Raw genomic sequence first — 11,251 nt, forward strand, 5'->3', positions numbered from 1 at the left:
TTTTTCCCTCCTCCCCTATCATCCGGCCAGCAACAGTCTATCTGTCCTATAGAGAAAAGTGTTCAGCCACTTGGCACCCCTGTGTATCCTTTGGATACTCAGGGAGAGCTCCCAGTTATTGAAGGTCCTGTGGGACACAGGAGTGTGCTGTTTGGATTGTGGATCAGGAATGCATGGTTGGAATTTCCAGAACCAGACCAATGACAGCGCCTGAGGTAGCGGCAGATGCAAAACCTGCTAGCTCTCTGGAGCAGAGTCTGGCCACGCAGTGGAGCAGATCCCAGGAACCACGGAAGATGCCTTCCGGTCTAGGGGCGTGTCCATCGTATACATTCCACCCCCCTCTCGGCCATTGATCTAGATTTGGGTCTGCTGCCTGTGTGTGGCTCACAGCCTAGAGCCCCGCCTGTATGGCTGATGGCCCAGGGCCCGTTCATCCTGTCCTGGACTGCCACCATCCATTTCTATAGTTCAGCCGACCCCTCACACACACGAGCCATAGCCTCTGAACCATGCCCCACACTCCCCACAGTAAAAACGCTAGTGGGCCCCACAGGATTACTGCACCCTGGGCCACCATTGCTCAGCACTTACTGTGGTGCTATTATGTCCTGTCCCTTAGCATCTGACCCAGGCTGGGGTCATGGCCAGAGCCAAAAGGAGCGTGAGAGGAATGCGGAAGCATCCTGGGACCCTGGGCCTTCTTAGTTGTGAGCATGGGTGCTCAGGGGGATGGGGCCCCTGGCCTGTCCTGGTGATGTTGCGCATGGCTGGGACGTTGCAGCCACCAGTGGTCACACCAGGCGAAGATGCCACCCTCTTCAGAGTGGAGGCAGGAGAGGACAGTGAGGCCCAGGGGGACAGAGTCATGGCAGGGATCAGACAGGTGTTCCAGCTGCTTGCAGAGGACATCATTGGAGGATGTGGAGGTTGTGCCGGATGAGGAGCAGCAACAGGGGTCCTCCCCGGAGCTGGAGGAGAAGACAGTGGAGGAGCAGTGCCAGGAAAGGCCTGGAGGCCCGAGTGAGCTTCCGGCACTAGATGTGCTGCAGGCACTGGCGACCCTGCAAGGGGATCTGAGCTCTGAGCCTGAGAAAACCTGCAGGGCCTACGTTTGGTTCACGTGCAAGAGCCATGAGAGGAGGAAGCGTGACTTGGCTCAGAAGAGTGCCATCATCCAGGGCATCCCTGGCTTCTGGGCCAACATGGTATCCTTTCTGCTACTCCCTGTGGTCCGCTGCTCAGGAGGAGGGGGAGGTGCAGAGGCAGGAGCAGGAGCAGGGGTGGAGGCAAGGGCGCAAGATGGGTGCTGGTGGACCCTGAAGGAAGTGTGGTACTGGGCAGTTGGCAGGCTCCAAAGGCACAGCTGAGTAGGGTCTGGGCAGGGCCACACCTGTACGTGTCGCAGCCATGACTTTGGTGTGTCTACTTCAGGCCTGATCTGAGGAGGAACAGCCTCTAAGTCAGAAAGGACAGAGGCAGTACACCAGGGCAGCCTTAAATGACAGTTATTGTTGTAAAGGTGAATGATTCCAAAGATAACTGAGATCTGGGAGTCACACACACACACACGCGCACACACACTCACACACATACACATACACAAACCCACACAACATATGTAGACATACACTAGCCAACACCAACCCCTTTGCTTTCAGAGATGGTTTGTCACAATGACTATTAAGTCCTATCGTGTAGGCAGTGGACATGCCACTACCCAGCATACACAGGTCTGGGAAATAATAGCTATCAGAAACAGCCCCTGCTTGGGGAATGCAGACCACCTCAGATGCAGAACACCACCAGGAACACAGAGCCATGAGCTTGTCTGATGGTATGGCAGGGCCTGAGCTCATCAGTAGTGGCTGGGTAAGCAGAAGTGCCCAGCATCCTTGAAGATGCCTGTTCCCATGTCGTTCTTCCACCCCAGACTAGGGCTGATGCTCCTGGCTCTTCTTGGCCCAGCATGTGGCATAAATGGCTCCTTGACCTCAAGCAGGTTATGAACCACCCTCAAGTTTCTGTCATGATCAGCGACCAAGATAAAGACTTTCTCAGCTACGTGATCAACTTGAATGTCAGGGAGGGAGACTGAGGACAGGTGGGTATGGGACTTGGTGTGGTGTGGGAGGATCATGTTATCCACGTTCCTACACTGTGAGAGTTTGGAGAGGCTTCTTGGAAGCTGTTAATGCCTGCCTGGGAGGCAAGCTGAGGACTCTAGAAGCTTGCACCTTTTCCCTCCTCCCTATCCTAGCAGGTACAGGTGCGAGACATCCACGGTCATGCAGCAAGCTGATCTTTTCCTTTTGGGACCACCCCTATTTCTTGAAAAGAGTGATCATTGAGGAGTATTACCTTGACATCACTGGTAAAACATGAGTCCGGGAATGATGATTGTGGGTGTGCAGCTATGTGGATGATTCACCTATGGGATCCACACCCATCTCCCCTCTCTTCCTGCAGGGTATAGGGGACATCGTTCCACTCCAGTCCATTGGTTCTGGGACTGTGAACAGGGAGCACCACCTGCAGGCTGGACACCAGGAGCCTTAACTTTCTCAACTGGTTGTCAGGCCACAACTGCCCAGAATCAGACAGGATTGCTGAGGTGGTATTGTTTCAGTCCTGCATACAGTTGATGATTGTTGTTGGAGTTCTTGGCTGCTCATGCGAGGGTTCCATCCTGGAACGATGTCCCCTATACCCTGCAGGAAGAGAGGGGAGATGGGTGTGGATCCCATAGGTGAATCATCCACACAGCTGCACACCCACAATCATCATTCCCGGACTCATGTTTTACCAGTGATGTCAAGGTAATACTCCTCAATGATCACTCTTTTCAAGAAATAGAGGTGGTCCCGAAAGGAAAAGATCAGCTTGCTGCATGACCGTGGATGGCTCGCACCTGTACCTGCTAGGATAGGGAGGAGGGAAAAGGTGCAGTCTTCTAGAGTCCTCAGCTTGCCTCCCAGCCCTGGGCTGACCTTGCTCAGCAGCAAAGTGTTGCCAGCAGATTATCAGTGAAGACAAGTGGGATGATCCCCTGAAGGACTACCCCAGGAGAGAAGATTCTTCCATGATAGAAACACGTGTGGTGAAGGGGTCTGGAGGTGGGCCATGAAGGGACAGCCCTGTACTAGCTGGGACACTGTCCTTTCCCAAATGCAGATGCTCAGTCTCATGAAAGCTGGCTGCGGAGTCTGAATTTGGATCATGCATGTAGCAAAACCTGCTAAAACCGGGGCTTGGGGATTCAGTGTATCCGTGAGTGAAGCAAGTCCCCTCAAATCAGTTGTGATTGCAGAGTCAGAGTCCTAGGTGATACTACTAGAGGCAGGGTGAATTAAGTTTCTTTGTCAGAATCATCCTTCCATGGGTCCTGCCATCCCCTGGCCTCCTGTTGCTCACTGAGTTTGAGATTGCCTGGGCCTTACACTCCCACCCCTTACCCTGGGAAGGCCTATCATTGCAAGGGCGTCCTCTCCGGGGTCCCAGTGCACCTGTGTGCTTACTTTGGGATCTTCTGTGAATTTCCACATCCACCACTAGGTGGCTCAGCACCACCACACATGCTGCATTGGAAGTGGCTTCAGGCTACCTTGGGAAAATACGGAGGAGCTCGGGGAGGAGGTGGACAGGAAGCCACAAGGACAGGACATGGTGCCTTCTGACTCCATCTCCGCCATTGCAGCGACCAACCACCCTTAGACTGGGGATGCCTCGTGCTTCCTCTTATGGTTGCTCAGCACGTGCTCTCCTGTCGCCTTCATATCTACATTTTCCTTGGGCCAGACACATGCACACACACACACACACACACACACACACACACACAGCAGACACAAAGACATGTGTGTATACAAATACATGCTCAGCATGGGGACACAAACACAAACAGGGAACACAGGCTCTGAAACACCCTTGTTTCCTGCTTGGGTTTGTGTCCCCATGCTGGGCATATGTGTGTATACACACATGTGCTTGTGTCGTATGTGTTTGTGTGTGTGTGTGTGTGTGGGTGGGTGTCAGGCCTAGGGCAGACGCAGAGATGAAGACCAAATACAAAAACACGCTCACCATTTCTACCTTGCTATTGTGTTTGTTTGGACGGGGAAGAGGGGTTACATGCTCTGAGGATTCACCCAGGACAAATCAGATGGGGTGGGTCTTTGAAACCACTGGCTGTAGAGCCCTCAGTCTGTGGGCACATGGACCATTCTGTGGAAGTGTGGACGTGGCTATGGCAGGACTGGGGGTGGCGAGGAGGCCAAGGTCCTGCAGAGAAGGGCAGACCCAAAGGAGAATGAGGCACAGATTGTCTGCTGCACTGGAGTCTTGTTCCACACATGGGAGGAGCACCAGGAACGTCCTGGGCCTGTGCTGCCCAGGATCAGCCCATCAGCCAGCACACTCTTTTCATGAGGGTGGCACACTCTCACATTATGTGACGCCCAACACAAGATGAGCTAAGGTAGGCTGTCCGTGAAAAACCACAGGCATCCTTGGAGAGACAGCGTGTGAATGTGGCATGCCTAGAGGCCCTTCCAGCCTCCCTGGCAGTGCAGGTAGGCAAAGGAAGTGCAGGGGTGGGTGTCCATATGTGGCACTCTGCCAGGATGTGCCTATGAGGGAGGGAACAGGGAGGAAGCAAGAATGCTGGGCTTACTGCATGTCCCAAGGGACCTCTGGAGAGTGGGAGACAGGGAAGCCCCTGGGGTCAATTTGAACCCTGCTGGTTTTCAGGGTCAGGGTCCAGGCAATAGCAGTCCTGCCAAAGATAACCAACCCATGGCTCGTGCTGAAAGTCCTGACGTGAATTCCTTCTTTCCTCTGGGGTCATGTCCCTGCCTGTGGGTCTAGACGGGCAAAGGAGCACGGCTGCACCTGAGGGAGGATTCTGACAGTCTTCCTGGAGGAGATTCTCTGATTTTGTCTAGCGGATCTGCCCCAGGTGACACTCAGATGGACCCTGCCTTCCCAGTGACTGTTCTAGATGTCTTTGGGCCCAACCAAGGACAGGCTTCATTGGCACACCAGCTGTGTGGGCAAGCAGGTATAGCTGATTGTATGAAGACCTACCTGGCCCCAATGAGAGCAACTGAAAGGGAGTCTGGGCATTTAGTAAGTCAGTGAAGCATGGGTGGTTCAAACACTCTTGGTGCTGTCACAGAGTTAGAAGTGCAACCTGACATGATTGATGTGCAAGCGAAAAAAAATAGCCAGGACAAAGAAAGTTGGGTGCTTACAAAAAGTCATGTTCCTGGAGAAGAAGGCTTGTACTTCTGCATATTTGCAAGTTTCCTCTCAGGGACGTTAGTGTGTTCACACATGTGCGTGCAGATGCGCCTGCCAGTACGCTTATGAGTATGAGCTGTCAGAACTGACCTAACCAGGTGATGGAAGTTGAATAGCGAAAACATGAAAGCCATAGGAAAAGGTACGTAGACTCTAGCTAGCAGAATGACTGAAGCCAGGGTACTTACTGATCCCCGCTATCTCACTGAGTGAGCAAGTTCTGAGTGGAATCACAGTGGTACAGGAAGGATGCCTGGCAGAAAGGAGAGGCTGAAACAAAGTGCCTGGGGGCGACCAGTGAGAGTGCAGATCTGAGACACAAAACAGGCTGCAATCCCAGACACAGAAGCCATGGTGGGTGACCCCACAGCCCCTTGAACACCCAGATACAAGGGCCTTTCCATCCTTCCCAAGTGCCAGGCATACTTTCCCTGACCTTACCATGAGCATGAGCAACCCTTGCCTTTTTGTGTGGTTTCAGTGATGGGCAAGAGCTACAGTATAAGCACCTGCTCCCTGCAGTCTTCCAGTTTGAATCATCACTCTTTGTACACTTTGCAGAACACATATATTGGGTATCAGGACTATAGGACGGATGGCCTTAGCTTGATCCTCTTGCTGCTCCCAGCCCCACAGGCTTGGGTGACGGGCAGGCTTGAATGTGTTCTCACATGGAGAACAGAACCACTTTGAAAGGGCCTCGATAGGGTAAATTGGCAGCCGTGCATGTTTCTGGCACCAGTGGGTCATGGAACTTAATGGGGAACTGTCCTTACCATCTCCCTGGCAGGCATTCAAATAATGTTCAGGGAGTTCCCTCAGGCCCCAGGCCATGTCCCATTTCTCCATCTGTGCAAAGTGTGGCCAAGGTACCTGAGGCCTTTGCAGCATTCACGTCTGTCCAGCGAGGGAGGGAGGGTGACACCCGCACCTTCTGCCAGTTCAGCAGTGACCGCCCACTGTTGACTTTCGAGTTTGAGACAGCACTCTCCGAATGTGTGGACTGACAAAGTCTGATCTCCCATGCGTGCAACTCACTAAGGAGGAGCAGGGGCTTGCCTTCTCATGTAAACTTTTCATATGAGCACTGGTGTCCAGAGAGTGGCAGACAGCAAGAGCACTACTTAGAGAGATGGAGACAAACAGACACCAGCCCTTGGTACACACACAGAAGGATTGCCCAAAACAGTGCTACGCCAGAAGCAGAGATGAAGAGACACAGAGCCAGCTCTGTACCCTAAGGCTCTGGTGTCCCTGAACAGTGGAGATCAACCGTAGCAAACAGTGGGGTTTTTCCCTTCTCCCCTAGCATCCGGACAACAACAGGTTCTGTGTCCCATGGAGAAAAGTATCCAGCCATGTGGAGCACCTGTTTATCCTTTGGATACTCAGGTAGAGTTCTCAGTTACTGAGGGTCCTGAGGGACACAGGAGTGTGCTGTCCAGACTGCGAAGCAGGAACCCATGGTTGGAATTTCCAGAGCCCGGTCAATGACAGCGCCTGGGGGTATCAGCAGATGCAAAACCCATTACCTCCCTGGAGCGGTATATGCCATGTGGGTGCGCTGTTAGCCCAGGAACCCTGGAAGATGCCCTACGTTTTAGGGGCGTGTCCATAAGGGGGCCGCCTACCACGCTCTCTGTCATTGGACTAGATTTGGGCCAGCAGCCTGTGTGTGGGGTCATGATCAGGGCCAAGAGGAGTGTGAAAGGTGGTCAGAGGAATGCAGGAGCATTCTGGGACCGCAGACCTTCCTAGTTGTGAGCCCCGGTTTCAGGGCGCTGTGGTTGGTGGCCTGCCTTCCTGAGGCTTTTTGAGGCTGGGACTTTGCAGCCACAAGTTGTCATGCCAGGCAAAGGAGCCACCTTATGCAGTGTGGAGGCGGTGGATGACAGTGAGCCCCTGTTGGATGGACACATGGTGGGGATTGGGTGGTTGTTCCAGCTGCTTGCGGAAGATGTCATGGAGGAGGTGGAGGTTGTGGCAGATGAGGAGCAGCAATAGGCTTCTTCCAGGAGCTGAAGAAGACGGTGGAGGAGCAGGGCCAGGAAAGGCCTGGAGCGCTACTTGAGCTTCCAGGGCAAGATGCGCTGCAGGCACTGGCTGCCCTGCAGGTGGAACTGAGCTCTGAGTGTAAGAAAATCTGCAGGGCCCACTTCCAGTTCATGTGCAAGAACCATCAGAGGAGGAAGCCTGACTTGGCTTGGAGGAGCGCCATCATCTGGGGCATCCCTTGCTTCTGGGCCATAGCTGTTATCCTTTCTTCTGCTCTTTGAAGTCTGCTGCTCAGGAAGAGGAGGAGGCGCACGACCGTTTTCCCTCCTCCCTATCCTGACGGGTGCTGTTGCGGAGCCATCCATCGTCCCACTGCAAGTTGATATTTTCCTTTCAGGGACCCCCCTACTTCTTGAAACACAGTGACCACTAAGTAGAATTACCTTCACATCACTTGTAAAATGTGGTTCCTGGGGTGGTGAGTGTGGGTGTGCAAGGTTGTGGATTGTCTGCCTGTGGGATCCACACCCATCTCCCCTGTCTTTCTGTAGGGTATAGGGCACGTTGTTCCACTCCTGTCCACTGGTTCTGGGACCTTTGAATGGGAGCATCCACCTGCAGCATGGACCCCAGGAGCCTTAACTTCTCAGCTGGTTGTCAGCTCACAACTGCTCAGAATCGAACAGGATTGCTGAAGTGTGGTTGCTTTGGGCCTGAACACAGTTAGAAATTCATTTTGGGATTCTTGGCTGCTGGCTCACCTTGCTCGTGTTGCCAGCAGATTGTCAGCCAAGATGTGTGGGACGATCCCCTGAAGTAGTACCCCGGGGCAGGAATCTTCTTCCATGAGAGTAACTGACAGAAACATGTGTCGAGATGGAGTCTGAAGGTGAGCCCTGAAGGGACAGTCATGTGATACTACAGGGACACTGTCCTTTCCCAAATGGGGATGCTCAGACTCATGCAAGCTGGCTGCGGAGCCTGAATTTGGGTCGTGCATGTAGCAGGGGACCTCCTGAGACTGTCTATTTGGGGACTTGGTGTGTCTGTGAGTGAAGCAAGTCTCCATCAAATCAGCTGTGGTGGCAGCACCAGAATCCAGGTGATACTACTAGAGGCAGTGTGTATTAAGTATCTTTGTCAGAATTATCCTTTGTGGGGTCCTTCCATCCCTGGCCTCCTGCTGCTCACTGAGTTTGAGATTGCCTGGGCACTTCATTTCCCGCCCTTACCCTGGGAAGGCCTATCATTGAAAAGCTGTCCTCTCCGGGTTCCCAGTGCACCTGTGTGCTGACTCTGGGATCTTCTGTGAATTCCCACTATCACTACTCAGTGTCTCACAACCACCAAACATGCTGCGCTTGAAGCAGCTTCAGGCTGCCTTGGGAAAATATGAAAGAGTTCGTGGAGAAGGTGAACAGGGAGCCCCAAGGGCAGGACATGTTGCTTACTGTCGCCATCTCCGACATTGCTGGCCTCAGTCGTCTTCACCTCCTGAAACCCCTATGTTCCCTGTTTGAATTTGTGTCCCCGTGCTGAGCATGTGTGTGAATACACACATGTGCTTATTTATGCTGGCTGTGTTTGTGTGTGTGTGTGTGTGTGTGTGTGTGTGTATGTGTGTGTCCAGCCCAGGGCAGAGGCAGAGATGAAGACGGCAGGAGAGGAGGTGCTGAGCAACCAGAAGAGTCACAAGGCAACCAGGTTGAAGGTGATTTGTCGCCGTATCTCTGCATTGATCCTGCCCAGGATGGGAAGAGGAAAGGATGGCCAGTGATAACTCCAGACTGTGGCTCCAGATATCTTCAATTGGACCAGATACAAAACACGCTCATCAGTTCTACCATGTTGTTGTGTGTGTTTGGACCAGGAAGTGGGGTTCATGGTCTAAGGATTCACACAGAGCAAATCATGTGGGGTGGGGCTTTGAAACCACTGCCTGTGGAGCCCTCAGTGTGTGGGGCCATGGGCTGGCCTGTGGAAATGATGGACGTGGCTATGGCAAAACCCGGGATGGTGAGGCTAAGGTCCTGCCGAGATGGGCAGAGAGCTGAAGGAGAAAGAGTCACAGACTGCCTGCTGCATTGGAGACTTGTTCCACACACATGTGAAAAGGAGAACTGGGAAGGTCCTGGGCAGCGCTGCCTGGATCAGCTCTGCAGCCAGCACATGCCCTCCCTGAGGGTGGCACACACCGGCACGATGTGACACAAAACATGAGACGTGCTAAAGTATGCTGCATCTGCAAAACCACAGGCATCCTAGGAGAGACACGCTATAAGCGTGGCATGCCTCCAGGCACTTCCAGCCTGCCTCCCTGGCAGTGCCGAAAAGGCGAGGAAAGAGCAAGTGGGTTTACCTGTGTGACCCTATGCCAGGATATGCCTGTGAGGAGGGAACAGAGAAAAGACAAGGGCGATGGGTAAACTGCATATCCCAAGGGACCTCAGGAGAGTGGGAAGACAGAGAAGCCCCTGGGGCAGTTCAGGGCCTGCTGGTTTTCAGGGTCCAGACTCTAGGCAATAGTGGTCCTGCCAAAGATACCCTGTGGTCCGCTGCTGAAAGTTCTGATATGAATTCCTTCTTTTCTTTGGGTCTTGCCCCTGGCTTTGGGGGCCTGAGGGGCAAAGGTGCACGTCTGCCCCTGAAGGAGGATTCTGGAAGTCTTGCTGGAGCAGAATCTCTGATTGTGTTGTAGGGGATCTGCACCCAGGTGACACTCAGAGGGATGTTGCCTTCCAGGTGACCATCTTGGATGTCCCTGGGCCCAACCGGCACTGGCTTCCTTGGCACAGGGGCTGCGTAGGGAAGCAGGGAATGCGTGACTGTAGGGAGTCCTACCTGGGCCTAATGAGAGCAACTGAAAGAGAGCCTTGGCATTTAGCAAAATCACTGAGGCATGGGTGGTTCAAGCCCTCTTGGTCCATTTGAAATAGTAAAGCTGCTTTCTGTCCAAGGAGCATTAGCTCTGGGCCCAGAAACTGCAGGTTTCCCAGGGCATCATCTGTTTGGGGACTCCATGTGCATGGGTAGTGTTAAACAGAAAGGAAGACGTGTAGGGATGCCACCTTACTTTTATGGCCTCCGGTTCCATTCTTTGATCGGAAGAGACCCTGTATCCATGAGATGTGTCTCCATGTGCACCTTCCAACCTTGGGTCAGAACCAGGCCTATCACAGTCTCTGGGGGCTTTTGGAGGCTCAGGCATTTCGGGCCTTTTCCTGCTACATGGAGATAGCACACGGGGGCACAGGTAGATGGTGCACACAGAACGCTACACAGATAGGAAGAACAGGGGGCCTCCTTCAGAATGCTGTGGGCTGTAAGGGGTGGTAGGCTAGCAAGAGGGGCACAACATTGACAAGGATGACCTAGAGAGGTGCACACCGAGAAAGCAGTTCTTCAAGTCAGCTGAGCTCAGAGGTCCTTGTTTTCTGGTCCCCTGAAGGAATGCACAGGCAATGGATCAGGCCAACGTGACTGGTACTGTGAAGCTGTCCAAGGTGATGGGAGAATGCAGAAGGCAGGTGCATGTTATACAGCTGTCCATGGCAAGAACTTCCAACCCTGCCGCTGCTCTGCAGGCCAGTCCCTGTCAATAGCAAATGCCAAGGTTTTGTAACTTTGAGGAAAGGCACAGAGTTAGAAGCGTAACATGACATCATCGATGAGCAAGTGAAAAAACAAGGACAAAGAAATGTGGGTGCTTTACCAAAAATACATGTTCCTGGAAAAGAAGCATGTACTCTGCTTATGGACAAGTCTCTCAGTACACGCATGTTTGTGCACATTGCGTAGAAATTTGAGTGCTTACCAAAATTCATGTTCCTGAAAAGAAAGCTTGTACTTCTGCATATGGACTTTTCCTCTCAGAGATGTTACTGTGTACACGCATATGTTGTGCACATGTTAGAAATTTGTGCTTCAAAATTCATGTTCCTGGAAAAGAAGCTTG

The 11,251-nt window shown here is 52.8% G+C and overlaps 1 pseudogene; it reads left to right on the forward strand.

Annotated features, from left to right (window-relative positions):
* The first annotated feature begins 606 nt into the window (after positions 1-606).
* On the forward strand, positions 607-7,305 carry LOC108635086 (annotated as a pseudogene).
* Positions 7,306-11,251: the final 3,946 nt, after the last annotated feature.

The sequence above is a fragment of the Capra hircus genome, unplaced genomic scaffold (genome assembly GCF_001704415.2).
Source record: "Capra hircus breed San Clemente unplaced genomic scaffold, ASM170441v1, whole genome shotgun sequence".
In the NCBI taxonomy this organism is placed as follows: Eukaryota; Metazoa; Chordata; class Mammalia; order Artiodactyla; family Bovidae; genus Capra; species Capra hircus.